This window comes from Sus scrofa, chromosome X (genome assembly GCF_000003025.6).
Source record: "Sus scrofa isolate TJ Tabasco breed Duroc chromosome X, Sscrofa11.1, whole genome shotgun sequence".
NCBI lineage: Eukaryota > Metazoa > Chordata > Mammalia > Artiodactyla > Suidae > Sus > Sus scrofa.
This window is the reverse complement of record NC_010461.5, coordinates 25441860-25462523: the sequence shown is the minus strand read 5'-3', so window position 1 is coordinate 25462523 and position 20664 is coordinate 25441860. Positions and strand designations below refer to the sequence as shown.

The following is a 20664-nucleotide window of genomic DNA, read 5'->3' as shown; positions in this document are numbered from 1 at the left end:
AAATGCTTATTTATTTTCATTTTATTTTATTTTATTTTATTTTATTTATTTTATTTTATTTTATTTTATTGTTTTTAGGGCCACACCCACGGCATATGGAAGTTCCCAGGGTAGGGATCAAACTGGAGCTATAGCTGCCGGCCTACCCCACAGCCACAGAAACACCAGATCTGAGTCGCGTTTGCAACCTACACCACAGCTCACAGCAATGCTGGATCCTCAACCCACTGAGGGAGGCCAGGGATAGAATCTGTGTCCTCATGGATATTAGTCAGATTCTTTTCCACTGAGCCACGACGGGAATTCTCATGTTTGATTTTAAACACAATCTTTTCATGATAGAAAATGAATAAGCGGAGACTTAATTTCAAGGGCATGAATGGTTGTTTATATATTCTGAGGCTCATTGTGATCCCTTTGCTGGCTCCCAAACTGACCCATAGAGACTGAAAAAGTGTAGCACTGGCTTATTTGGCATTTAATTATAATGACTTCCTTTGTAATTAAGAATTATTCATGGGAGTTCCTGCTGTGGTGCAGTGGGTTAAGAATCTGACTGCAGTCGCTGTGGAGGTGCAAGTTCAATCCTTCAGTGCAGTGGGTTAAGAGATCTGGTGTTGGCACAGTTGTGGCTCAGATTCAATCCCTGGTCCTAGAAATTCTATATGCCATGAATGTGGCCATAAAAAATAGTAATGATAATTCATGCCATAAAAGTGTGCATGTTATATGGAAGGGATGATCCAGGAGTAATGAGGCTATCTGACTTCTGTAGTGGATCATATTTTTACAATTTCATCCTAATATAGTAAAATTAGTCTCAGTAAAATCCATGTAATAAACAATAATAGCTATTTTCTGTATTTGTTCTTTAGCTTCAAAACGATGAAAAGAGGGAGTTCCCGTCGTGGTGCAGTGGTTAACGAATCCGACTAGGAACCATGCGGTTGAGGGTTCGGTCCCTGCCCTTGCTCAGTGGGTTAACGATCCGGCGTTGCCGTGAGCTGTGGTGTAGGTTGCAGACACGGCTCGGATCCTGCGTTGCTGTGCCTCTGGCGTAGGCCAGTGGCTACAGCTCCGATTCAACCCCTAGCCTGGGAACCTCCATATGCCGCGGGAGCGGCCCAAGAAATAGCAACAACAACAACAACAACAAGACAAAAAAAAAAAAAAAACGATGAAAAGAAAAAAAAAGATATTTCAATTATAATTATGTTTCAAATCCAGTAACATATTTCATCTATCAAAGATTAACCCTTTACAAATAGAAATATTACTCCCTATAGTTCACACTCTGCTTTACTACTTTAAATTTTAAACACAAATAAAAACTCCAAGGGGTCATATATAATGTCAAAATCATAGTGATTCAAGTTTTATTTGTTTGTCTTTACGTGCAATCACTGGGCCATCATTGTTTAAATCCAATATGTTTAAATAAAGAATGATCAAGTACCACTGGATTGGAGATAGCAACGTTTTTCCAGTCAGCTCAGATGGTTCTAAACTAATACAAATTTACTTCAGAAATAAATGCGTGGTAGCTGAGACTGTATGTTAGGGATCGAATATATAATTGGGAGGTCTCTGAGTTAACTGTTATGTAGAATTAAATGTTTATTCAAGGATAAGCAATAAAAATGTGTTAATCTGAAGCTTACATAAATATTAAGCTCAGCAGTAGCCACATCAATTATTTAGAGATTAGATCAATAAAATATTTTGAGGGGAAAAATATTTTATCACAGACATGTTTTAGAATTGCCGGTACGTGGTGATAATAAAAGGAAACAGAATAAATTCTAGTCAGTGTTTGTTTCTAAATTATTCTACAGATATTTTACCACCTTATTGTCAAGCCATTAGTAGGACTGCTCTCCATTACTTCCTGCCCCATGCCTCACTGATATCAATTGATTCAACGTGTTAATTTCATTGTTAGCTTTTCTTTCTTTCTTTTTTCTTTCTTCCTTTCTTTCTTTCTTCCTTTCTTTCTTTCTTTCTTTCTTTCTTTCTTTCTTTCTTTCTTTCTTTCTTTCTTTCTTTCTTTCTTTCTTTCTTTTTCTTTCTTTGTCATTTTAGGGCTGCACGTGAGGCATATAGAGGTTCAGGCTAGGGGTCCAATCAGAGCTATAGCTACTGGCCTATACACAGCCACAGCAACACCAGATCTGAGCTGCATCTGCAACCTACAACACAGCTCACAGCAATGCCGGATCCTTAACCCACTGAGAGAGACCAGGGATCGAACCTGCGTCCTCAGGTTCGATGCTAGTCAGATTCATTTCCACTGATCCATGAGGGGAACTCCAATTGTTAGCTTTTCATTTTATCCTTAAAAATCCATGTTGCTCCATGAATGACATTTAACAAGAAATTCAAAATCTTGTAGATGTATTTCTAGGTATAACTTGTATTGAAAAGAGTCAGGATTCTTTTGCAATGTTTTTTTTTTCATAAATACCCAGAAAAAAAAGATAAATTGCTAGGATAGACTTCATGGAAAATTAAGAGGGCAAAGTTATTTACAGGTGATCATTTTGATGTCAGATGAAATACGAAACTGCAACAAAGAACTGGATTATAATTACATATCGTTCCTCCTCCTAATTCATCTATTTATTCATTTCATTTAACAAACTTTTAAATATGTCTTCCATGTCTTTCTCTGTGCTAGGTGTTAGGAAACAAAGAATATCTTGTCAATCAACTTCTCCATAACTTTTTCCTTCAAACAACATTACACATTTAATACATTTTAAGATTTTTTTTTGATGGAAGGCTTTGTAAAATGTATATGCTTCTTTAATAAAACAATAATTTAACTATTCTCTTTATGTCTCAAAGTCATCATTATGAACATTCACCTTGTGTTTTTTGGTACAATTCTATGTGTCCCAGCTCTTTGCCTTTTTAATCTCTTCCTTCAAAGACAACCTGTCAGCTTTCACATCTCCTGCTGTCATGTGTTTGCCTCTGATGTTAACCTTATGATTTCCTGGTTTGAAAGTCCTATGTGAAGGGAAACCAGACAAGCAAACTTGTTAAAAAATATATTGGTGAATAATAGTCGATAAGTCCTAACGTATAAAATCTATGATCCAAATGTTAGATATCTGTTAGAGAGTTATAAATCATAAGAAAAAGAAAACTCCAATTTGACTACTTAAAAAAATAAAGGTAAGTTAATAACACACATCAGTATAAGTCCAGTCTGCTATCTTCAGCCTCATTTACTTGTTGCTTGTCTCCTAAATGCTGAGTGGCTACTGTATCTCCAAGCATCATGTCCTTTGAAACATAGAAAGGAGTAAAAGGAATCTTTCTCTTCCCTGTGTGTGTATATTTTTCAAGACTCAGGAATTCTCACACAGAAGCATTACAGCCAAAAGCCTATGCCTCTTGGCTCAATGGCCAGCTGGTAAAATGTACCTTTTCCAAAATGAACGACAGACATAGGGAAAAAGTCTGCTATGGTTGACTTATACCATGTTGGCCTGGGGAGAAGAGTCAGCTTACTCTGACAGTATATAGCCAATCAGAAGAGGGTAGATCATGAATAAAATAAGAGCTGTGTTAAGGTCAAAGCTGGGGAATATAATAGGTAGCCAGCAGCACCTTTAATAGGAAGCCTTGTGACTGAGTTTTCAAAAGCCACTTTCCATTTCATTCTCAGGTTGGCTTTGTTGTTTGGACTGTTTAGCTTGATAGAATATTCAAAAATCACTTAAATACTGCACATTTCTAGTGCATCAGAAACTCCTAGTTATTTGCCACCACCGTCAAGTGGCAAGTGAGAATATAAAAGCAATAATTTATTTCACTGACTACTGAAAGTGAGGCATACAAGTCAATCTATGGGAGTATAAGAAGGAAATAGATATGTTTTGTTCTTTTTTCTGTATTTATTTTATGTTCATCTTCTTTCTATTCATTTATTTTAAAAACTTAAAGCTTTACTAATATTTCATATATAGATTGACCTTGATCCTCATTCGGTCCACGTCAGACACTTATAAGACACATCACACCATCTATACAGAGAGGAAAGTATAAGCCTGAAAGAAGGAAGGGTTTGACAGTGTCATCCTCAAACATTTGTGTATCTTCAGAATATTTCGAGATACTGTAAGGTAAAGGGATTTATATGCTTCATCATTCTAAATAGCAAAATCATTACAATACTCTGAAATGAAATGAAGAGTAATTATGAAACTCCTTTAGACCACATGGAAGTTTATTGGTTATTTGATGGCAAATTACTTCAAAGGTTGCCAAATTTATAGATAAACTATGTATTTTTAAAAAATGAACAAAGGTAGGTACTTAGAACTTGCCGCCTTGCCTGTAAATAATCTACTTCCTAGAATATATTAAATCAATTAATAAGTGGCACAGTCTGTCTATTCAAACTAGAAGAGTCACTTTAAGAATGAGGCTATAACTTTAAAAAATTACTGTTGAAGAGGAAAATTTTAAATGACATGTTTGCAAATTTTTCCATTACTATGTGATGTTCTGCCCCAAATGACAGTGTTATATATATAACATAAATTTGAAAATTATTTAAACTCTAAGCTGTTAAAATTTCCTGTACAAAAGATTTCTGTTTTGTGAAAAATATAAAACAACTGATTAGATTGTAAATACAGCTAGTTGACTGCAGGGAAAATGGAAACTGACTAAAAATCAGTAAAAGATTTGCATGTTGGAAAACATGCTTGAAATACCTATCATGGTTTCTCAAGTTCAGCTAACTATGCACTTTGGGATTCTTGACTCCGAAAGTTCTGGGAAAAATATTTATAAACACCAATTTCTTAAAAATAATACTAATTATATAGAATATATTTTATAAACATTCTTAAATAACTATTTAACTATTATATCTGAATTGGATTATAACCACCTCATCTACAGTAACAGCACAAATTAACTTAGTTATTGCCATAACATCTTTTTCCATAAGACAAAAGAACAAAGCTTTGTGATTTCTCCAGGGACCCTCTGGGAAATCTTAAAGGAAGATTTAGGCGCAAACGATACTGTGAAAGTTTCACATTTTTTATTCCGTTTTTGTTTTTTTTTTTTTTTAGTGAGGATTTGATTTCGGATGGCAAAAAGCAAAATTTGCAAGATCTGAGCACTTCACATGATGTCATGTGTGCCTGAGAATATGAATGGATGTGACTTGACTACTAATTAATCACAGTGATGGCATGATATTTAAAAGACAAAAATCTTTCAACATTTTCTGAAATGAAGAATATTTGTTGTTCCTTTTATTTTGAGGAGAATAATCAAGGTCATGACAAAATCAGAGACATAATGTAGACTGACATTCTAGTACGATAGGGAATCTCTGCTATTTGGGAAAAATAGCATCTAAGGTAAAGAGCAAGCTTACAAGCTTTTATTAAGAGCAGATGAAGACAAGTACTGTATGATATTACTTATATGTGGAATCTAAAAATTACAACAAACCAGTGAAATAATAAAAAAGAAACAGAGGAAGATATATAGAAAATAAACTAGTGGTTACCAGTGGGTAGGCAGAAAGGAGGAGGGGCAATATAGGAGTAGGGGTTTAAGAGGTGCAAACTGCTAGGTATAAAATAAGCTACAAGGATACATTGTACACACAGGGAATATAGTCAATATTTTTAAAACGGAGTTCCAGAGTTCCCGTCGTGGCTCGGTGGTTAACGAATCCGACTAGGAACCATGAGGTTGTGGGTTCGATCCCTGGCCTCGCTCAGTGGGTTAAAGATCCAATGTTCCCCTGAGCTGTGGTGTAGGTCGCAGATGCAGCTCAGATCCTGTGTTGCTGTGACTGTGGCATAGGCTGGTGGCTAGAGCTCTGATTCGACCCCTAGCCTGGGAACATCCATATGCCACGAGTGTGGCAAAAAACAAAACAAAACAAAAAAGCAAAAAAAAAAAAAATAAAGTAAAATAAAATAAAATAAAAGTAAAATAAAATTGGAGTTCCGGTTGTGGCACAGTGGAAACAAATCCATGAGGATATGGGCTTGATCCTGGGCCTTGCTCAGTGGGTCAGGGATCTGGCATTGCCATGAGCTGTGGTGTAGGTCCCAGACACGGCTTGGATCCCATGTGGCTATGGCTGTTGTGTAGGCCAGCAGCTGCAGCTCTGATTTGACCCTGAGCCTGGGAACCTCCGGGAACCTCCATATGCCATGGATGTGGCCCTAAAAAGCAAAAAATATATACATGTATTTTAAACTATAAATGGATTATTACCTTTAAAAATTATGAATCACTATACTCTACACCTATAACATGTAATATTGTACAGCAACTATAACTCAGTAAAATTATAATTAAAAACAATGAATGCTCAAAGGAAACTTTCCTTTCACAGTAAGGAAATCAAATTCTAGATACGCATCACTAAAATATTAATTTCAAAGGAGTCACAGCTTTTAAAAAAAAAATCTTGTTAATAAACCCATCAAAACTGAGTCAAATCTGGCAAAACATTAACAAAAATTTGTTCTTATGAGATTATCTTCCTGTGAATCTTCTTCAGAACTATCTGTATGCTCGGTGCTGTCCTTTATCATGCCCTTACTTATTTTGGTCTTTTGTCTTTTTAGGGCCACACCTGAGGCATATGGAGGTTCCCAGGCTAGGGGTCGAATTGGAGCTGTAGGCACTGGCCAACACCACAGCCACAGCAACGTGGGATCCAAGCCACATCTGCAACCTACACCACAGCTCACAGTAACACCGGATCCTTAACCCACTGAGTAAAGCCAGGGATAGAACCCACGTCTTCATGGATACTAGTCGGGTTTGTTAACCATTGAGCCGTGATGGAAACTCCACTCTTACTTATTTTGGAACATAAATAATTTAACTTCAAGACAGAAGCACTCTCTTTTTTTCCCTCTTACTCAACCAAAATATGACTTATCATCTTGAAACACCTAATAATGTCTCATTCGCATATATTAATTACAACTTTTATGCCAAGTCACTTCTATTTCAGAGAAAACTAGAGGGTGGATAATTGTGAATAGTCTGTCACTTTGGTAGACTGACAGAGCTCAGAATATACACAGTTCAGTTTGGTTTAGCAGTAAAATTCCCTTGTACAATTTTTCAACATGGTAGAAATGAAAACATTCAATGACAAACCCAAAGATAAAAATTCTCTGTAGCATATACAAGTAAAGAACAAAAGTATATAAACTTAAAGTTATACTTAACAATCAGTACTTCAGTATTCTACCTTACATAGGAATGATCTAGGCATCTAACAGATGTCTGTCAATTAATATAATATCTGTCCAAGGCTTTGCTGAACATCTTAGAAATTTTGTTCAAGCTGACACATTCCTAAACTTAATTATTGTGGAAATTAAAAAATAACTGTTGGAATAATGGCTCAATTTGGCCAAACATAAACGTATGCTTTTCCTAATGTTAAACAATAATGAAGTAATCCTAGTTTATATGATCAGTCAACCTGTATACATTAGGAAAAACATACCAATGTAGGGGAAAAAGGTATGCTTATATGACTCCTGATAACTAACACTGACAAATCAGAGAGGCAGCATTTGTTAAACACTAAACATTAAACTTGTCTGTTTTTGCCAACCACTTGCCTAAATCACACGAATCTGAATTCTTGTAACACTTCTGTGTGGGTTTTTAAAGGGAATGTGTGTGTGTGTGTGTGTGTGTGTGTGTGTGTGTGTGTGTGTTTTCCAGTACATTTAAAGGATCAGTAGATTAATTTCCTTATTTTTAGGGAATTTATATAAGTAGGTATTTTGATTTGCCAATCAGAATAGAGCTCCACTCACTTAAGAGACTTTAAAGCTAACATATTAATACCATTTGAGGATGGGAAAACATTATATACTGACGCAATCAGAGGTGAAAGTATTTCTGAATTATAGACATACAGGTACAAAAAATAGACCTTAGAGCTTCAATTCTATAATTTCAGCTAAGGACAAGAGTTAACATGGAAACAGAAAAATTTCCTGCTCCAGATGAAAGAGATGTTCTCCTTCTAGATGGCATGGCATTCTTCATTGATTTGAGCTCAAAATAGACAAATAAAAAGACTAACAAACCAGAGTCTCAGTTGTCTCTCACTCAACAGAGAGATTTCTATAAATCATTAATCCATTTAGAGGGATCTCCAAATTGTCAGACCTTAAAATCAAGTTTCCAACCACTGCTGCCAACAGTGGTTAATAAATTATTGGCTGTAAATGAACCAAAACAGAACAAAAACACAAAATTAGCAGAGAGGAAAATTAAAACTAGAAAAACAGAGAGTCAACAATGTCCTTTTGGTGCTTTGGATTCACCTAAGGAAGCTAAGGAAAACACATCTGGGCTTCAACTGCATATGAAGCACACAAATCTTTCACGGAAGCTTACCTGGCTCTGTCAAGTAAATCTATTGGACATCTTGTTGCAATTTCCAAAAGAGTTAAAAGATATTTTTCAAACAGGATAAAGTCATGGTACTCATACAGATATAAAATGAACACATGTTAAAAGATTCTAATTTAACTAATGAGTGAATGGGCAGGTATTGTAACTGGTTCAAAAAAGGATCCAAAAACAGACACCAGAATATTGATTAGGAGTATTGAAATGATTATGCAAATAGAGGCAAAACTGGCTTTATCACGATGTGAGAGGGAAGACAACTGTTATTATTAATGAATAGGCTTATTTATAAATATACACCATTGCAAACACAATTATCAATCTCATTCTCAGATGAAACACTTAATCTATCCAAAAGTCACATATTTGATAGAGCACCACAGAGTATTTCTTTTGAGAGGTGCAGTATATTCTACATAGGTTCTGTCCCAAGTGATGGACTCAAAAGATCTTGCAATTCTTATAAATGTTCTCACATGAAATGCAGAAAACTAACTCCTCCCTGGAAGTGTCAACATTTGAGGTTTTCGCCAGTGTTCACCAGATGCTTGAGGGTCATTCTGTGTTGCCTCCTGGGCTGTCATAAAGGACTGGTCAGAGGCTGCCTGGCCAGCTTCAACAATGGGATTCAGGGGCCTGGATCTGCCAACCCAGTTCATCAGCTTCTGGCCATGGATCTTAGATATTCATCTAATCTTGTTGAGCAGCAGTTTCTTTGTGCATCAAATGGGATAATAAGGATTCCTCCATCTTGGGTTTTTTTTTTCCCCAAAATTAACTCCACTTGTACCTATAAACTGTTCCACAATAGTGCCTTGTTGAGGGTATGCTCATAAATAAACATCTGCATATATATCCCTCCCTATATACCAGATGCTTAGACATGTCTCTTTGAGGTAGCACTGGCCTTGGTTTTCGTGTGACTGCTGGAACCTTGGGCCTCTGGCTATGAAAGCCATGGCCTGCTGAACATAGGGAAAAGATAGAGTGCCATGTGGAGGAAGAAGTCAGGGCTACATCTGTGAATCAGACAGTTCTCACCCTGCTTTGCTCTCTGCTCCCCTCTTCCTGGTGACTCCCCTTCTCTCTGCCTCTTTCTACCATCTGTCTAAGTAGAAGGACTCAGCTTGCCCTTTGGGTAATTCACAGGAGTGCTCCAAGAATAAAAGAAATAGTGTTGGTGTTGTACTTAGAGCTCTTTATAATACGTACTTGTATAAACCCAAGAAACCTTTCTTGCCATATAATGCCTAGTAAACTTCGTATATACAGAAACTTCATTGTCAAGATGCTCACCTCACAAACCTGAGATTTGCTGAAGAGCCATGAAACTTTCCTACCTTTTCTTTTCTTTTTTTTTTTTTTTGTCTTTTTGCCTTTTCTAGGGCCACTTCCCACGGCATATGGAGGTTCCCAGGCTAGGGGTCTAATGGGAGCTGTAGTCGTCAGCCTACGCCACAGCCACAGCAACGTGGGATCCAAGCCGCATCTGCAACCTACACCACAGCTCATGGCAACACCAGATCCTTAATCCACTGAGCAAGGCCAGGGATTGAACCTACAACCTCATAGTTCCTAGTCGGATTCATTAACCACTGAGCCATGACGGGAACTCCAAAGCCTTCCTACCTTAAGCCAGGCTCTACTCTTATTCTTTTGTTACCTGAGTAGCAAGGAGGCTTCTCCCCAGCAAATGCGGGTGGAGAGTCACCTTTAGCTAATCAGAGAAGAGCAACAACAATATCACCTCTCCTCCTCTTCCACCTCAAAGTAAAAACAACTATTTGTTCAGGTTATTGATTTCTTTTAGTTTAATGTATTTCAGCCTACAGTGAAGCTTCTAGGGTTTGTTATGCCAGAAACTAATCACATTCCAAGATCTTGACATGTTAAATAGCTGTCTGATATTTTAAAATTATTTTAGTTTATGGCTGTAGATTGTTGTAGCACCAAACATTGTCTCCTGGATATTTCACAGAAAAGCACATAAGAGGAATTCATTCAAGGTAGGAGAAACCATAGAAGTTGGGGGAACCAGGTTAAGTCAGTGATTTTGTGTGGTCAGGTTGTCAGATCCTAGAGTTCATTTAGGAGCCAATGGGTAATGGTCACTGTGATACCTATAGAGAGCCAAGGTTCCTGGGAACTTTCAGACTTTAATGCCCAAGGGAGAGTTTGGAGGTTGAGCTTTAATGAACCACATTGGCAAGCCCTCTGCAGAGTCAACAGACATGGGAAAATTAGGCAGAGCAATAATGTGATCCCTTTAAGAATGGTGTTTCACAACCCAAATGTCCATCGACAGATGATTGGATTCGGAAGATGTGGTATATATACACAATGGAATACTACTCAGCCATAAAAAAGAATGACATAATGCCATTTGCAGCAACATGGATGGAACTAGAGAATCTCATACTGAGTGAAATGAGCCAGAAAGACAAAGACAAATACCATATGATATCACTTATAACTGGAATCTAATATCCAGCACAAATGAACATCTCCTCAGAAAAGAAAATCATGGACTTGGAGAAGAGACTTGTGGCTGCCTGATGGGAGGGGGAGGGAGTGGGAGGGATCGGGAGCTTGGGCTTATCAGACACAACTTAGAATAGATTTACAAGGAGATCCTGCTGAATAGCATTGAGAACTTTGTCTAGATACTCATGTTGCAACAGAAGAAAGGGTGGGGGAAAAATGTAATTGTAATGTATACATGTAAGGATAACCTGACCCCCTTGCTGTACAGTGGGAAAATAAAAAAAAAATATAGAAAAAAAGAATGGTGTTTCAGCTGTGCTTGTGTAATCCATAAGGTACATGGGAGCCATGGCCAGCACAGCATCAGTCTAAATGGAGCATCCTGCCAAACCCCCATCTTGCATGTGCACAGGAATCCCCTACCCAGGAGAGAAAGGAGAAAGAGAATCATTGCCCTTGAGGAGGTACCAGCCCACTCAAATTTAGACCTTTTCGTGCATTTCTAAAAGGTGTGTAATTTCATTATATGTAGTAGAGTCTTTATCAGATTTAACAAACTAGACTCAAAGAACTTCATGCTAACAGTAACAGATTTATCCTTTTGCCAATTTATTGACAGACACTTAGGTCAACTACCCTGGTCCCCATTTAATAAATATAATTTTATTTCATCCTATGAACTAACCCATAATGCTACAGTTCAGAAAACGGAATCAAAAAGATTAAGTAACATTCCCAAGACCACATAACTAGTAAGCCATAGTATATTCAAAACTGTAATAGAGGCCTGTCTGACAAAACATTCTGCTCTTTCAGTTTCATTATAACAAACCTCATATTGTCATGCTGCATAACTTTTTACACCAAATATCAGGATCAATGGTCTGAAAGCAGAGACAACATCTAAAAACAGGACTGTTGCAGAAAACACACCCCACTAAATGCTTCATGAAATTAGGGACGTGGCTTGTTGGGGTCACTCTTCTATCCCTAGCACTAAGAGCAATGATTGACACAGAAGTAAGAGTCAATTTATTAGACTGGTGTTTCTCAAACTTGAATGTTCTTCTGAATCACCTGGAGATCTTGTTATGAGGCAGATTCTGATTCAGTATGTGTGGGGCCTAAGATTCTGCATTCTTACTAAGCGTGCAGATGACATCCATGCTGCTGACTCAAGGACCATACTTCGAACAGCAAGGACCATACTTTGATAGACCCTCCTGGATGGTATAAATGATTCTTGGAGGTCTCTCCCTTAGGATCTGGAGCACAGGCACTGTGGCTTATTCTGAACAATGTTGAATGCAAGTAGCATAAATGATCAGACCTAATGTTATTGATTAACATATGTAAGCATTCTATTGAATTATTTATATTTCAATTTGGATGGTGCCAAGTTTTACTTTAAGAAAACTAACCAGATATCAGCAATGTCTGAACACCTGGCATAGCTTTCATCTAGATGATCTCCAAGCACTTACCATTAGGAAAAAATGACAGAGGCCAAGCCAATCTTTCATTGCCTTGCCAATTATCTCCTTATTCTTTTCTACTCCTTGATAATCTCTCTTCTATTACAGTGTGACCACTCTTCAAAACATGTTCTCTACTGAGAAATCACATGCTACAAAATAATATTCACTCTTTTAACCACATCCTCCATATACAAGGTGAATGATGACAAAGTGATGGTGATTAAAAAATCTCAAGCTCTCATGTGTGGATTTTAGACTATTTCAGTAGTTAAAGTACTTTGTTCTAAGTTAAGTACACTCATAGCTTCCACCCATTTTCAGTACTACAGGTCTCTTCCATACTACACACAACTAAGACCATGTTCTTTAGCTACCTCTTTCACTGTAAGAAAGCCTTCTCTATTATACAGTGAATTCAGAGCCCTTATCAATTGTTGCTTACCACTGAATTTCTAACGCCAAGCATAGTAGCTGACACATAATAGGTGCTCAGCAAATATTTACTGAATGAATGAATATTAAAAGAGAAGCATGTTTTGCTAGTAGACCTCTAAGGCAGTCTTTCTTAAACTGAGTTTTAAGAGTTCACAAGAGAAATTTTAAAATATTGTATTTTCATCTTGGAGATAATCCACAATATGAACTACTATGTAATTAAGCACTGTGCAAGATTTCAGGCTGGAGATGTAGCTGTGTTTATGATTAAATTTGAGCCAAACAGTAGTATTGGGTGGATAAAACAAAACAAAAAGTGCAAATGAAGTATTTGCAGTAGTTCAAATAGAAAAAGCAGAGGGAAAGTGGAGCTGTAATTTGGCATTAAACCATATACACTTGTAGGACTGAAGAGCACTGCTGCAATTGGAAGAATCTGTATGGTAGAAATTTTTAAGCAGAGGCCCATTGGTATCATTTACCTATGTGGAACAATGGGCTTCTTATTTTGCCATTGATATCAGTTTTCCGAGGGGAGAGCAATAGCTAAAGCAGCTCAGTGTCTTCTTTCTTTTGGAACATGTTTATAAAAATCAAAGTTTTGCCAAATACCCGTTTTCAGGAAGTAGGGAATTGCGGGACTGCATCTATAGCAATAATTATCTCAAATTATTTTTGCTCAATTAGTTTGGAGATTGGGACTCGGGATATGAGTTCCAACAAGACATGAAAGAATAACTGAGTGAACTCCTCTTTTGCTCTTAAATTCAAATGGCACCTCTCACTAGCGCCAGCTCCGCATAAGACCTTGCAAACTCCATGGCTAGTTATATCTGCAGACTAAATTACATGGCTTCAAATTTCAGCGTTATTCAGAAATATCCATTGCTTATAACCTGGGGTTGGCCTATGTTTCATTTTTAGGATGATATATCGATGACTAGTTATAAGTAAATAGTGAAAACTGATACCAACATATCTTTTTCTGTGCCAAGCAATTATGGGAGGATGTATACTTTCCTGGTTTTGTTCTAAAAATGCTGGGATCAGCCAAATATAACTTAACTACTTGTTCCAATAAATATCTGCTCTTGAACAAAAAGACTGTGAACCAACCAATGTTCTATTGAAAAAGACTAACATTCATTAGTGATCATATAAAGATCCACGCACTGTGTGTCTATTCCTCCAAAACTATTACGGCATAAACTCAGTCTGATCCCAACCATTCCCTCACTTTTCAAGACCCACCATGAAATTAGTCTGCCTGGTCCTTCTTAGAAAGCCCAAATATATACCTTTTGGACACAGTACAAAGACTCCATCCAGATGGTGTGTAGAACTAATAAACTTAGCTTTGCTCAATCAAAAGTTTATTCTGTTTTAATTTGGGAGAATTGATAGTCAACAGCATTAAATACCCAGAACTACAAAGGAGTAAGAGATATATTTTCTATCCTTAATAACTTTATCCTCATGACAAAATGTGTGTGTGTCATAAGAATTCAAAGATAAGAAGCATCAGTGTCAACTACAGGATTCCAGGAAAGGCTTAAGAAGGAACTGCTCTTAGCTTTGAGGTACCTGCTAGACTATTTTAGGAATTATAACACAGTTTTAAAACTGTACATAATAACAGAGTTTAGGACACAACTGTGTCTATTTTTCCCTCTGCAACCTCTGTTGGCATTTTGTCCCAGCAGGGACCTAGGAGTTAAGGCAGTTAGATGAAAAAAGCGTATTGGTTATCCAGGAGAACTGAATTTCTTTTTTTAATTTAATTTTATTGGAGTAAAGTTGACTCACAATGTTGTACTAGCTTCAGGTGGAGAGCTAGATTTCATTTCCGGCTCTTTTACTAACTTATGATCCAATCTCTGAGAAGCCACTTGGCATAAATGAGTTGTACTCTTAAACTGGCAATTGTGGGATTGGTATATATACATGATGTCTGAAATTACTTTCAGTGTTAATAGCTTCAAATTAGAGCTCATATCCATTACTTAAATGAAAAATACTCATATATTTCCTTTGAAATCAGCACAAGCAAAATCTAAAAACAATAAAGCAGTTTTAAGTGTGTATTGTGCCAGCATCCTTGCTCTGTTTGCATTTACAGATGCATATCTGCATGATAAACATATCTCTGTTTGGTTTACAGATGCTAAAAGAGTATGTGACATAATGATGTATGTGAAGAAAGCTATATTGTAGATCTGCTCCACTTGCTCAGGGGAAACCACCTCATTTAACCTATTTTGGGCTATATTGAGACGGAAGATGTTCTATTTCCATAATATAAAGTTATTTCAGACTTAGAGTAAGACAGAATGGAGATGGGATTAATATGGTGGAATAGAAGGACTGGAGCTCAATTTCTGTCCTAAAATCAACAAAATTCACAATTAAAGGCAGAGCAAACTTCAACAAAATGGACTGAAAACCCTAAAAAAGATATCCTACATCAGAAGACAAAGAAGAGGCCACATCAAGAGGTAGGAGGGATGATTACACAATATAACCAACCCCATACCTCCCAGGTGGGAAGCCCCACAGACTGGAAACTAACTGGTTCACAAAGACTCACCTACAGGAGTGAGAGTTCTGAGCCCCACAACAAACTCTCACGTGTGGGGATTGGGCACTGGGAGAAAGAGCCCCTGGAGCATCTGGCATTGAAGGCCAGTGGAGCTTGTGCTCAGGAGCTCCACGGGACTGGGGGAAATGGAGATTCCATTCTTAAAAGGCGCACAAGGATTTCACGTGCACTGGATCCCAGGGCAAAGCAAAGTCTCCATAGGAATCTGGGTCAAACCCCACTGAAGTTCTTAGAGGACATCCTGGGAAAACAAGGGTGAATGTGGTTTGTTGTGAGGAAAGGACATTGGAAGCGAACCTCTTGGGAATATTCAGCAGCTTGCCTTTCTCTGAAGGTGGCCTTTTTGGGAAAATCTGGCCCCTCCCAACAGCACTGAGAAGCCCCAGGGCAAACAACAATCCAGGTGGGATCACAACCCCACCCCACAGTAAACAGACTGCCCAAAGACCCCTCAGGCACACAGCTGCCTCTAATCTCCTCCAGAGACAAGCCCCTTTCACCAGAGGGATAAGAATCAGCTCCATCTACAGGTGGGCAGACACCAGTCCCTCCCAACAGGAAACCTACAGCAAGCCCTTGTACCAACTTCAGCCACAAGGGGGGCAGACACCAGAAGTAAGAGAGGCTACAACTCTATTATCTGGAAAAAGGTCACCACACAAAAAACCTATAAAAATGATAAAACGGAGAACTATAATTCAGATGAGGGAAAAAGGAAAAAACCCAGAAAATCAGCCAAGGGATCAGGAGATTTTAAGCCTCCAGGAAAAAGACTTTAGATTGTTGATGCTGAAGATGATGCAAGACACTGGAAATAAACTGGAGGCAAAGATGGATAACTTACTGGAAACAGAGAGCGAAGAGATACAAGATATAAAACCTAAACAAGAAGAGATGCAAAATATAATAACTGAAAGAAAAAATTCACTAGAAGCAGCCAATAGCAGAATACAGGAGGCATAATCACAAATAAGCAAGGTGGAGGACAGATAAGTAGAAATTGCGGATGCAGAATAGAAAGGAGAGAAAAAACTGAAAAGAAATGAAGAGAGTCTCAGAGAACTCTGGGAAAACATGAAACACACCAACATCCATATTATAGGGGTGCTAGAAGGACAAGAGAGAGAGAAGGGGACAGAAAAAATACTCCAAGAGATAATAGCCAAAAACTTCCCTAACATGGGAAAGGAACGACTCTCTCAAATCCAGGAAGCACAACAAGTACCATATAAAATAAACCCAAGGAGGAATACCCTGAGACACATATTAATCAAATTGACCAAAATTAAAGACAAAGAGAAAATCTTGAAAGCAGCTAGGGAAAAGAAACAAGTAACATACAAGGGAACCCCGATAAGGTTATCGGCAGATTTTTCAACAGAAACTCTGCAGGCCAGAAGCGAGTGGCATGATACACTTAACGTGATGAAAGGAAAAACACTCCAACGAAGATTACTTTACCCAGCAAGGCTCTCATTCAGATTTGAAGGAGAAATCAAAAGCTTCACAGATAAGCAAAAACTAAGAGAATTCATCAACACTAAACCAGCTTTACAACAAATACTAAAGGAACTTCTCTAGGCAGAAAAGAAAAAGACTCAACCAGAAACAAAAATACCACAAATGACAAGTCTCACTAGTAAAGGTATACATACAGCAGAGATATGAAATCACCCACGCACAATTATGCCACAAAAATCAGAAATCATGAGAAGAGGTGGGTACAAATGCAGGACACTGGAGATGCACTTGCAATTAAGAGACCAACAAGTTAAAACAATCTCATATAAATATAGACTCTTACATCAAAATTTCAGAATAACTGCAAACCAAAATCTACAATTGATACACAAACAAGTAAGAAAAATCAACTCAAAGAGAACACTAAAGATAGTCATCAAACCAGAAGAGGAGGGAACAAGAGAAGAAGGGAAGAAAAACGAGCAACGAAAACAAATCCAAAGCAATGAACAAAATGGAAGAATTTACATATCAATAATTACCTCAAATGCCAATGGACTAAATGGCCCAGCCAAAAGACATAGACTGGCTGAATGGATACAAAAACAAGACCCATATATATGCTCTCTTCGAGAGACCCACTTCACTTCTAGGGACACATACAAATTGAAAGTGAGAGGATGGAAGAAAATATTCCATGCAAATCAGAATCAAAAGAAAGCTGGAGTAGCAATACTCATATCAGACAAAATAGACTTTAAAATGAAAAATATTTTAAGGGACAAGGAAGGTCACTACCGAATGATCGATCCAAGAAGAAGATATAACAATGTTAAATATCTACACACTCAACATAGGATCACCACAATATATATGAGGCAACTGCTAACAACCTTAAAAGGACAAATCGACAATAACACAATCATAGTGGGGGACTTTCACACCCCACTTACAGCAATGCTCAGATCATCCAGACAGAAAATCAATAAGGAAACACAGGCCCTGAATGAAGCATTAAACCAGATGGACTTAATAGATATTTATAGGACATTCCATCCAAAAGCAACAGAATACACAGTCTTCTCAAATGCACATGGAACATTCTCTAAGATTGATCACATCCTGGGCTACAAAGCCAACCCCAGTAATTTTAAGAAAATTGAAATCCTAGCAAGCATCTTTTCTGACCATAACGCTATATGACTGGAAATCAACAAGAAAAAAACTGCAAAAAAAACCCCACAAACACGTGGAGACTGAACAACATGCTACTAAACAACCAATGGATCACTGAAGAAATCAAAGAGGAAATTAAAAAAATACATAGAAGCAAACAACAACAAAGATACAACACTCCAAAACCTATGGGATGTAGCAAAAGCCGTTCTAAGAGGAAAGTTTATAGCAATACAAGCCCACCTCAGGAAACAAGAAAATGCTCAAATAAGCTAACTTTACTTCTAAAGCATCTCCAGAGAGAAGAACAGACAAGACCTAACGTTAGTGGAAGGAAAGAAATCATAAAGATCAGAGCAGAAATCAATGAAAGAGAAACGAAGAAACCACAGAAAAGATCAATGAAACGAAAAGCTGGTTCTTTGAAAAGATCAACAAAATTGATAAACCCTTAGCCAGACTTATCAAGCAAAAAAAAGAGAGGACTCAAATCAATAAAATTAGAAATGAAAAGGGAGACATTACAGTGGACATACCAGAAATACAAAGGATCATAAGAGACTACTATATGCAACTATACGCGAATAAAACAGAAAACCTAGAAGAAATGGACAAATTCTTAGAAAAGTACAATCTTCCAAGACTAAACCAAGATGAAATAGAAAAGATGAACGGGCCAATCACAAGAACTGAAATTGAAACTGTGATTGAAAAACTTCCAACAAAAAGTCCAGGACCAGATGGCTTCACAGGTGAATTCTATCAAACTTTCAGAGAAGAGATAATACCTATCTTTCTAAAACTATTCCAAACAATTGCAAAAGAAGGGATACACCCAAACTCATTCTGTGAAGCCACCATCACCCTGATACCAAAACCAGAAAAAGATACCACAACAAAAGAAAATGATAAGCCAGTTTCACTGATGAACATCAATGCAAAAATTCTCAACAAAATACTAGCAAACTGCATCCAACAATACATTCAAAGGATTGTACATCATGATCAAGTGGGATTTATCCCAGAGAGGCAAGGGTTCTTCAATATCCGCAAATCCATCAGTATGATATACCACATTAACAAACTGAAGAATAAAATCCATATGAACCTCTCATTAGATGCAGAAAAAGCCTTTGACAAAATCTAACACCCACTTCTGATTAAAAAAACCCTCAGAAAGTGGGCATAGAGGGAACCTACCTCAACATAGTAAGGGCCATATATGACAAACCCAGAGCGAACACCATTCTCAATGGTCAAAAGCTGAAAGAATTCCTCTGAGATCAGGAACAAGACAAGGATGTCCGCTCTCACCACTACTCTTCAACATAGTTTTGGAAGCCTAGCCACAGCAATCAGAGAAGTAAAAGAGATAAAAGGAATCCAAATTGGAAAGGAAGAAGTAAAACTATCACTATTTGCAGACGACATGATACTATACCTAGAGAATCCTAAAGACTCTACCAGAAAAATGTTAGAGCTCATCAATGAATTTGGCAAAGTCGCAGGATACAAAATTAATACACGGAAATTAATGGCATTTCTATATACTAACAATGAAAGATCAGAAAGAGAAATCAGGGAAGCAATCCCATTTACCATCACATCCAAAAGAATAAAATACCTAGGAGTAAACCTACCTAAAGAGACAAAAGACCTGTACTCTGAAAACTATAAGGCACTGATGAAAGAAATCAAAGATGACACAAATAGATGGAAAGATATACCATGCTTGTGGATTGGAAGAGTCAATATTATCAAAATGACTATGCTAACCAAGGCTATCTACAGATTCAATGCAATCCCTATCAAATTACCAAGGACAGTTTTCACAAAACTCGAACAAAATACTTTCAAGTTTGTTTGGAAGCACTAAAGACCCAGAATAGCCAAAGACATCCTGAAAAAGAAAAATGGAGCTGGAGACATTAGGCTCCCTGACTTCTGACTATACTACAAAGCAACAGTCATCAAAACCATATGGTACTGGCACAAAGACAGGCATATAGATCAGTGCAAAAGGAGAGAAAGCCCAGAATTATACCCACACACCTAAAGCCAACTCATCTATGACAAAGGAGGCAAGAATATACAATGGAGAAAAGACAGCCTGTTCAATAAGTGGTGCTGGGGAAACTGGACAGCCACATGGAAAAGAAGGAAATTAGAACACTCCCTAACACTATACACAAAAATAAACTCCAAATGGATTAAAGACCTAGATATGAGACCAGACACTATAAAACCTTTAGAGGAAAACATAGGCCAAACACTCTCTGACATAAATGACAGCAACATCTTCTCAGATCCACCTCTTAAAGTAATGACAGTGAAAACAAAAATAAACAAATGGGACTTAATTAAATTTACAAGTTTCTGCACAGCAAAGGAAACCCTCAACAAAATGAAAAGGCTACCCACAGAATGGGAGAAAATCTTTGCAAGTGAATCGACTGACAAGGGATTCATCTCCAAAATTTATAAACACCTCCTACCACTCAATACCAAAACATCAAACCACCCCATCCAAAACTGGGCAGAAGATCTAAACAGACAATTCTCCAGAGAAGACATATAGATGGCCAAAAA

The 20664-nt window shown here is 37.4% G+C and overlaps 1 protein-coding gene across 3 annotated transcripts in view; it reads right to left on the bottom strand.

The window, feature by feature from the left end:
- Positions 1 to 20664, bottom strand: part of IL1RAPL1 (interleukin 1 receptor accessory protein like 1) — a 1403038-nt gene that overhangs the window by 348606 nt on the left and 1033768 nt on the right. The gene's annotated exons all lie outside the window — the stretch shown is intronic.